This window comes from Anopheles darlingi, chromosome 2 (genome assembly GCF_943734745.1).
Source record: "Anopheles darlingi chromosome 2, idAnoDarlMG_H_01, whole genome shotgun sequence".
NCBI lineage: Eukaryota > Metazoa > Arthropoda > Insecta > Diptera > Culicidae > Anopheles > Anopheles darlingi.
The window spans coordinates 18,979,592-18,989,591 of NC_064874.1; the positions used below are offsets into that span (position 1 = coordinate 18,979,592).

General features: G+C 47.7%; 2 protein-coding genes across 8 annotated transcripts in view; both read right to left on the reverse strand.

Annotated features, from left to right (window-relative positions):
- LOC125948822 (uncharacterized) overlaps positions 1-10,000 on the reverse strand; it is a 324,894-nt gene that overhangs the window by 116,080 nt on the left and 198,814 nt on the right. The gene's annotated exons all lie outside the window — the stretch shown is intronic.
- Positions 9,019-10,000, reverse strand: part of LOC125948815 (myotubularin-related protein 13) — a 16,271-nt gene continuing 15,289 nt past the window's right edge. For all 7 annotated transcript variants that reach the window (XM_049675264.1, XM_049675262.1, XM_049675265.1 and 4 more), the window contains exon 9: positions 9,019-10,000. This exon is cut by the window's right edge and continues 1,278 nt beyond it. The gene's annotated coding sequence lies outside the window, so the exon portion shown is untranslated.

Consider the following 10,000-nt stretch of genomic DNA (forward strand, 5'->3'; position numbering starts at 1 on the left):
CGAACCGAACCACGCCACGACGACGCGAACGATATCACGCGCTCGTATCCTTTGGCGCGCTTCCGAGCAAACCACGTGGCGATTCGTGGCATCGTCAAAAGGGCCACCAATTCTTGCCATTCAGTTGACGCATTTTGCTTCGTGAGTGCGGGCGTTAGGCAGGTGATCGCAGGTGATACACGGTCCGAACTACCGCCACCACCGGGAGTCTATTGTCATTGTGTCACGTGCGTAATCCGTTGCTGCTCTACCATGCGTGTGCATACGCTTCAACCGCGTAGCCGTGTTCCGTCCTCACTGTCGCTCGATAATACTATCGATCCGGCTGCCCTGATGGACACGAGCGTTCCGGCTGTTTTCCCGCCAGCTGTACGACGCTTTCCCTACAATGGACTAGCGGGAACAACGGCGGAATCGTATGGTGGATTCCCGGAGCGTGAACAAGATTCCGATTCATCGGCCATCTACGGTACCAGGGGTGGACTACCTACTATATCCGATCGGCTTAATGGTTACGGAAGGCGCAACAACTACGACGAAAATGGTATCGAAGTGCAGCTGGCCAACGGTGATCTAGCGCTCATCGGTAGTCGCCTGTGCCGGGATGGATCCACCGTGAGCGTGAGCGAGGTGCAGCACCCGGGTGTAGGAAGAGGTCGGTTCGAGGTGCTGAAGAAGATGTGCTCCTTCGGTACGCTGTCCAGTGCTGGTACGGAGCGGTCGAACGGCACTAGTCGCACACAGTACTGGATGCTTCTGATCACGCCCGTCGTTTCCAGGTGTGTTTTTTGTTTCTATCTTTCTATTTTATGAATCACCGATTTGATTGTGCTAACTTGTTCTGTAACAAAAGAAAAGTGATTCTTTTATCGAATTAAAGGGTGATAAGGGACTGACCGAATAGATATTAAGTGTTAAAAGAGCACCACTTAGGTGATCCAAGTAGACATGTGTTTAAAAAAATCATAGTACACATGGTTTTCAAGTGTATGAAACACGATACCTTGCTTAATAAGTTAATTATTGTGATTTATTATTATCGGTAAAAACGAGAGATTTCTTTGCATTTTAAACTAATGAAATGAGCGATATAGCGATCGATTTTTTTGTTTTCTTATACCTTTTAACGACATGCGATCACGATTGAATATAAAAATTATGGCAAAAGTTATACACTGCAGAAGCATTTTTGGTTGATAGTTTTATTCGGTATAAAGTGGCTAATCACACATAAAAGCACCTACACTGTTGGATAATCCTAGCGAATAATCAACCATTGAGGCTGCCTAGTTCTTTAAAATGCAAATAATGAAAGTGTATGGCATGAAGAACACACACAAAAGGCACGAAGTTCTACGAGACTAACGGGATGGACGAAATTTATTTACCAAAATTTCAACTAGAAGCACCGCGCCCGAAAGTAACCAGCCAGTAACAATGAGTATCCAAACGGTGTGGAGATGCTCAAAACGCAGCGCTTCTTCTGGGTGCGTTAGTCGGCGAGATTCAATGTAACGTTGAAATTTTGAATACACAAACTGTGGTATACCGGCCTCCTGTAGACGCCGCAGATAAATCGCGAATAAATCGGTAAGTGACGATCCGTGGGCAAAAACGTAAGCCCACGAGCGTTGTAGTAGCGGCTCTTTCAAAGTATAAGAACGTCTCATGCCGGTAATAGAATCGGGGATCTGATCCGTATGTATAATGTGCTCGGCTCGAATACAGGAGTCGATGTGTGCATAGTTTGCCGAAAATTCATGGTCCTCACTTGGGTGTACACTATGTGCCAGTATCGCATTCGCTATAGTAGGATTCAACCGGTCGATGTCTTGCTTCATGAATTCATACATGGCGATCGGCAGTCCTGAAACACTAAACTCTTCCAGAGTCTGCATATCTGGCTGAAAACGGCAAGCCATAAGAAACACGGTTAGTTTTGCCAAGTAGCTTTCAATCAGGACGAAACGTATCCATTCGATTATGGCCTCGCGGCTTCTGCGCGCGACGTTATCGCGAAGCAACGCTGCTATAAATTGTCCAACCTTTGTTCGTAGTAACAGTGAGTACAGCAGCTTCACTACAATCGTTGCTATTAATGCTATCCACAGTGAGACAGCAAAAGGGCGCAGGAAAGCTGTGGTGTAGTCTTGCAGAAATGTTCGCGGTATCACTATGCATATATCATGAAATCCGGGAATCTGAACTGCGGGCAGTGCTTCATAGGGGATGGAGCACCTGGTATACATGAAATCCGTTTGATGATATAGCAACTGCCTGATAACACTATCATGGAAATCATATTCATTCCCACGTTGTACAGGTTTCAAGAAACGAACTTCTATAGTCCAATTTAGGTGACGTATTATTTCATTGAATATATTGAAGTCTACACCATGCAATAAACGGCCATCATTGCTGTATCCCGTGAATGGGTAATAGTAGATTGCCTGACCGATTAATTTGATGTCTTCGAGCAAAATCAATCGTTGTGGGTGATATACTACATCGTAGTTAAGCACATCGCGAAAATTGTAGGTAACGGTAGAAAAATTGATGCCGTACAGCATGATTGATGCCCGCTGGTGGCCCGTTACACACCAATATACTATGCCGTAACTTCTAAAGTAGAATTGTATCATCTTGATCACATTATTATCTGGAAAATGGACTAGATGATCATCGAGTACGACGAGATACTTAACATTTCTATAACCACCATACACGTTCACTAGCAACTTTTTTAGTGTACCCTGTAAACGATCCTAAAATAACAGTAAAAGAAGGTTTACGAGTTTAGGAATTCCAAAAACGGAAATGATGGTACACAATACTTACAATGGTACCATATTCTAGATAGAGAACAACAAGGAAACTTGCGTCAACTCCTGCTATTGACTGATTCTGCACCTGAACTACCTTAGGATAGGGTAATGCGACGTATGTTTCATAGCTCCCCAACTGCTCTAGTCCGATCAGATGCAGCGTTTTGATGTTGTTTCCAAATGCTTGCTCAAAGAATTCCCTCAGAGGCGCTGGAAGTGTATCCACGTTCCCAACTTGCAGTAAAAACGCAATAAGTAATAGTCTTTGAACGACATACATCATATAAGCACACAAAAGTTGTTTCTCTTATGCTCCAGGTCCAGGTAGAATCTGAACTGAACCAGTCCCAGAACAACGTATACGTGCATAGGTCACTACCAACGTTTGCAATTCAACTGTAATGACTGCACTCCATCAGTTGGTCAATCAGTTCATACTCATGGGAGATGACACTGAAACCCGTCTAACCGACGCTATTATAATAATGTTGTTTACCCCAAATCGCTCCATGTTCTACAGTTTCTCACTTGCACTCGTCATTGCGGCTGTCGTTGGCCCCCAGTGGCTGCTGACCGAGGAAAAAATACCCTACGCACCATACCACGGTAACACGTCTCACGGTACGATCCTGCCCACAACGACGAGTTTGTCGAAAAATCAGCACCAGCTCAACATCCAGCATCCACATCTGATCCCCACGATTAAAGACGATGGAGGAGGCACGGGGGGTTTCATGACGAAATACACAAGATCCTCCCTCTGGATGTTGTGCAGCAGATACAGTGGTAAGTCTCGTTCAGTAAAGTGCTGGAGTGTAGCCAAAAGAATTGGTTTATCATAAATCATTAGCCAATAGTAAGTCAGCTAGTCCAAAACATGCCCAAGGCATCGTAAGAAACGCGGAGTCTCAACACAATCGCCACCTCAACGGACCATCAACTGGATTATTGTAGGAAAATTGATTTTTCGATTCGATTTTCCGATTCCCCCGTTCGAACATCCGTCTAGTCTGACAAGATCCGCCGCGTGTCGTCGCATTGTATCGCTCCTTATATCTTCCAAGGAAGCGTTGATGAGCCCACAAAAGCAGCAAGCTATTATTGTTCTCGATTATTGCAAACCACTGCAGGACGGGGAAGCTTCCTCGCCGCAGCTTGCTTCCGGTTGAGGCCTTATCGAGCAAAAAAGGGGAATCCATCAATCGTTCGCGGTTTGACGATTTTTTGCCAAATCATACTAAGTTCAGTGTTTGGAGCGATCCAAGTAAACCTCGTCAACAGCGCCTTAAATCCAACTCGTATCCTCGCTTTGGTGATGGAAATAGAAGAAAAATCGCTCCGGATGAGCGGTTTTCTGCAGCTACCGCACTCCGAACACCGGTGAAACCGAAAGGTGCCACCCATCATTCCGCGTAATCACCGGAAATCGCGAAGCAAAGAAGGAAAAATCGAACGGTATCGTGTTGGCCCGACAGTGCAGGCAGTGTGCGCACGTTGGGAAGTAGTCACGATGCATCGGTTCAAGCAGTCGAATGTAATCGCAAAAAAGGGGGCGGAAGGTGCAGTACGCTGCGGCCGGAAATCGGCGACCGGCAACCTCAGGACCCTAGGTGTGGAGGAAAGTTTTCCTTCGCAATGTTTCGCGCCACCGCACCGGATACCACAGCTACAACACATCGGAAATGACAGTTTAAAGGCAAAGTGAGGGGGAGGGGGTGGGGAGTTAAGAAAGAGGTGGATGGATTCATCCATGCTTTTCGTCACCACCCGCTAGGTACATTTAAAGTTTGTAGAGCGAATGCGTCAGCTCATAATTCTCCATATTTTTTTTCCGCCACACATTTTTGTTTCGCCATTCACCTTCATTATTTTCCACAGGTGGTAGCAATGCCGCGTCGGGCCATCAGCAGCAGAAGCAACAGCAACAGCAGCCGTCGGAAAGCAGTGAGTTCCAGTGCTCCAGCATCGATTACTTCCCGAGCGAAGGCTACAGCCCGGATCCAAATGATTCGACCAATGCAATTCCTTGTAAGTGCCGCGCCTCGCGCAACTCTGGAGCAACTCTGCTACAGGGAACGAGTAGAGAATTTTTCTTCCAACACAGGAACGATGACGGGAATTAAATTCAATTTATCGGGCTCGGTAAATCGTTATCGATTGTGCCGGGACTTCGAGGTTTCCGCCGTGTGACAGCATGCAACGACACCCCATGCATCGAGGAGGCTGTGCAAAGTGTGTGTTGCCCTTAGGAACAATCTGCTCTAATGGTCGCCATCGCCAGTGTGATGATACTACCATTGAATGCTCACCCTTCATGGTCCCTACCTCAATGTCTAATCCACGACGTTTATGCATGGGATGCAGGCATAGTGGAAGAGGACCGCCGGCCCCATTATGGTTTAATGTAATTATCAATGAACAATCCTTTTGATGTGTCTCAAATGTGGCCTACTTTAATGTCGGCCGCAGTCTCGCGAAGGAATGGCCGATGAGAAGAGGGCGCCGGCCGAGTGGAGCGGTCCACTCGTTCATATATCGACAATCTCCATCCATACTTTACCGGCCAGCTGATCTATTGGAATACAAATCAAAGCCCCGAATGGGCGCAGCGTGGTGTTAGCTAGAACCAATCACACCTAGTGGCCGTTGACCGAGTTTTTCCTTTTCATTTGCCTTTTGGCTCCACCGGAGCGTTGCCATCCCGTTGCTTTATCTCGCACGTTCGGGTCCGATCCGGTGGCAGGAACAATCCCTTCATTTGCTACCTTATGATACATACACATAGCATGCACATCGTGCGGCGCACTTTTGCGGTGCTGGCAGACGTCTATCGTCCCCTAAACAGGTGGAAGTACAATCAAAGTTGGTTAGCGTTAATAGAGACCAAATGGTTTGCTTGGATCAACAGAAAACAGATCGTTACGGGAATCTTGTAGTGAAGTCGTGTAAAGTTTTGAGATCAAACTAACAATAATGATAACAAGAAAGATTCTGGGTTTTTTTTTCCAAAATATAGAAGTCTACGATATATTGAATGCGAGGCACCCTTTTTTTTCGATACTACCGTTTCAAGCGACCCAGATAGTTCTTTCAAGTCGTGCGTGCAGTCAACTACTTCCCGCATTGGAGCATGACCAATGATCAAAGAGTCAGTTGCTTCATTCGACAGCAAACTATCCATAAATGGCTTAAAAAGGTTCACCTTTCGCCTTCCATTCGAACTCCGGCGTGTGAACCGAACAGAAGCCCTAATCTTACGCCTTGGACTCATCCACCAAAATACGCACGAAAACGGAAAAGGTCCCAGGTCCGAAGCTATGCACCGATAATCTAATTATGCTCGAAGCGTTCAATTTTCGCTCTGTTCCCCGGCTGTTATGCACACAACCGACCACACCATCACCTCGATTGGCTCTTGGCAAAAGATTCACCTGCCCCAAAATATGACACCAAATTGGCGGGAACTTTGGCAATTTCCAATATACCGTACCCGATGTCTACCTTCGACTGCGCTTTACGCTGGTTGTTGTTCAGCTCCAGTAGGGCAGCTTGGTCAGCTGGTGGCATTGCGGATCCGGAAATAATTATCTCTCAACGAAGCCCTCCCTTTTTTGCAGATACCGTAACGCACTCGTCACCCTTTTTTCTCGCCTCGAACGGTGTACTCATCGTCAGCTACGGCCTGTTCCTGGTGGCCATCTGCTCGACCAAGCACAAAATCTGCTACTTTGCATCCGGAGTACTATTTATAATATCCGGTTAGTAGCTGGTTCACATCGACAGGTACTCGCAGTAACCACGCATCCAACATTAATCTATTGTTCTGTTCTGGTACCGCTCTGGTACTGCCACTCCCACAGGTTTACTGATGCTGATCGGACTGATAATGTACATCTCGATACTAAAGGCCGAGATAGGGTCGAAATTGCGGCCAAGGTCATCGTTGCAGGCACCCCAGTTTACCTTCCGGTACGGACAAAGCTTCCTGCTGTACGTCTTCGGTTTCATCATCACCGAGCTGTCGGGCATACTGAACGTCCTGATCTACTCGAATGTCCAGCAGCACCAGCAGCAGCAGCAACAACTGGACCATGATGACGAGTACGATGAGGATGGTTCGCTCTATCCCACCTATCAGAACCTCTCCGGTGGAGGTCTGCAGTACCACAATCTGCATTATGGCCGCGAATGGACGGCGCATTCGCTAGATGAACGGAACAAGCCGGATGGCGGCGGCGGCAGCGCCGGTGTAGCGCAGGGACCGGCCGTCGTAGACTACCGTTATCCGTACGATGGTGTCCAGTCTGCGCCACGCTATTACTTCGAGCGTCGCCGTGAGGATTCGATCGATGGTGAAATTGATTGCCGTGTGCACCAACAACGTCTACCACTGGCACGTACCGATCCGGCTGTGACGAAAAGTCTCACGGATCTACTGTACACCGAACCGACCTCAATGACTGCCAGCGTGTCCCTTCAACAAGGAGTCGGTTCTCCTGGTCGGAATGTTTCCTTCCGTTCCAACGGTAACGGCAACGGCCATCGGTTGAACGACACCGTTGTACGGTCACCCTTGGTCGATAATGCTCGCTGGTCGGTCGGAGGCGAGAAGCTAACGCGCAGTGTATCGACCTATACGGATCTTACGCCCGTCAGCACTGGTGAGGACACAGAATTTGGCCATTACCGGCAAAGGAGAACTCGCTCCACAAACACTGATGATGGTGGTGAGGGATATGATGGTGGTGAGGGATATGATGGCGGCGAGAAGGCGAGCAAAATCTGTGGCATCTCGCGCCACTATCTATCGCGGGAGTTGTCTAAGGAAAAACTGTTCAATGAATTCTGCAAGAAGGTTGGACCGCGGCCGAAACCGAAGAATATCTACTTCATCGAAAGTGACGCACGCAATGGTGATGAGCAGAGCTACCGGAATGTGTTCGTGATAGAACCGTCTTCACCGGTCCTCGGTAGTAGCCGGCCGTCGAAGCACCGTCGCAGGAACTCGATGGCAGAGATGAGACGCCGATCGGATCAAGGGACAGCGTCCATCGGCAGTTGCATTTCCTATCGTCACCGGATACGTTCGGATAACTCGCTCGATCGGGAGATGCCCGATGACTACGGGGTCTACTATCGGCGCCGGGAACCGATAGGAGGTAGGGCACGATCGGTGGATTATCGGCAAACGTTGCCCCGCAATTTTGGCCACAATCGGCACCAAATGACAAATGAAACCGAACCGGAGGATGAGACCGGAGGCTTCGAGGAGCGATTAGCGATGGAGAGGAAGCGGGTATCGGCCAGTGGACTGTTGCTGGAACCTGTGCGGTAATTCATTCCCCAAACATCTATTAACGCACCTTAACCACCTTAGTATAACACTTTCCGCTTCCTTTTGGTTGCAGTCTCAACGCGTCACACGGAGATCTAACCTCAGATGGAACCATCTCTTCGCCCAACTCGGTCCGTTGGCACAAAAGTGTTGGAAAGTTGCGGCAACCACAATCCATCGGACGATCCGTTACCGTCACGTGCCCGAAGTATCTCGATCCGCCCACCTATAGCGCTACGGCCGCTGATTCTGGCAACAATCCTTCGTACATGTACCGTAGCTATGATGGGGATCTGGTAGTACCACAAAAATCTGCGTACAACCGTCGACCAACCATTCTGTCGTCCCAAGTGTTCTCACCCATTAGCCAGCCAGCGACACCGACTGTGATACGGTCGAACGTTCTCTCACATGGGGCAACCCCGAATCATCATCACCTTCGTCACGGTCAGCACCATCATCATCATGAGCCGTCCGGCGGGACACAACCGCGGCAGCACTCGTTACCATCGCCCGTGTTCGATCTCGATCGTATTGAACAAGAGCGACGCAAATCACATTCTCAGCTGTTCCTCAACAGCCCAGCTAGCAGTTCCACCATGGCGGAACAGTATGACTATATGCACGGAACGGCCGTGTAGACGAAGGGACACTCACGTATGAGTCAACATTCGCGTATAACCCACCAGTTGTTCTCAATTGTAAGTGTTCTCAGACAACAGTATAATGAATAGGGGATTCAAAGCCATAAAGAAATTCTTCGTAAGTGAGTTGATATTGACCAAGGCAAGATTGGCTGTAGATGGCCGAAGGCATCTGTTTTGTGGAGTGAATTCCGCATACTTCACGTTATACGGCACAGGCTTATGAGGAATGAACGGTAAAAACTAATTCGGATAAAGAAAATCGAAATACAAGCACGAAACCATCAATGTTCGATTCTATACAACATACATTTAATGATTTAACTCATTCTTTCGAGACGTAATATTCTAGATCGATAAACTTACACGTAGTTCGCACGCCTGTGGTAGCTACTAGCGCTAGCGAGTTCGAGTCATGTCTCCGTCACTACATTCACTAGCTTCATAGTTGGAGTTTTGTACAAAGCGCGGTCAGGGTACCGGTTATAACCGGTGCAGTTCACCCTACAACAATAGCAGCGGAATTGGTTAATATACTAACAAATAATAATATCTTTTGTCATCTATTGCATCGATCCGCGGTTTCGCACGCCAATTTGATCAAACATCGCTCACCCGCGATAAAGTTTTGTGCATTTCAGCTGCAGCGTTGTGCAATGCCAATTGAGATTGAGACGATTCGGGTGGAAAATGGTTCCATAAACTGTGCGCCAGTAGTGCTGATTTTTGTGTATTTGTGTGTTTGTTGGTGGGAATGTTACCGATGCACGAGATGTGTATATATATATATGTGTGTGTGTGTGCTCAGATCGACCTAAAATTTAGACTACCAACTGATATGAACAAGTTTCGATTAAGCTCGAAGGGAGTGAGAGAACCCATTAAAACGGTTTGCGAGCCACAGCACTTCAAATAACTCACAATTTAGTGACTAATTAGGATCCGCCATTCGATCGCATTAAATCCACGGCACGGCACTCTTTGATCCCAACACCTATCGGTGGCATATACAGCAGCAACGAAAGCTGCATAAATTTGTACGATCGACCGGCCAAATCGAGTAAACGCAATTGTTGAAGGAACGAAATCGAATGGAACAGCTTTCAAACACGCAAACCACGCTAGGTTGGTTAGGAAGGTGATGGGTAAAGACAACTCCTGCGGGGTGGCTTTACACCGATCACTGGCAGTATCGT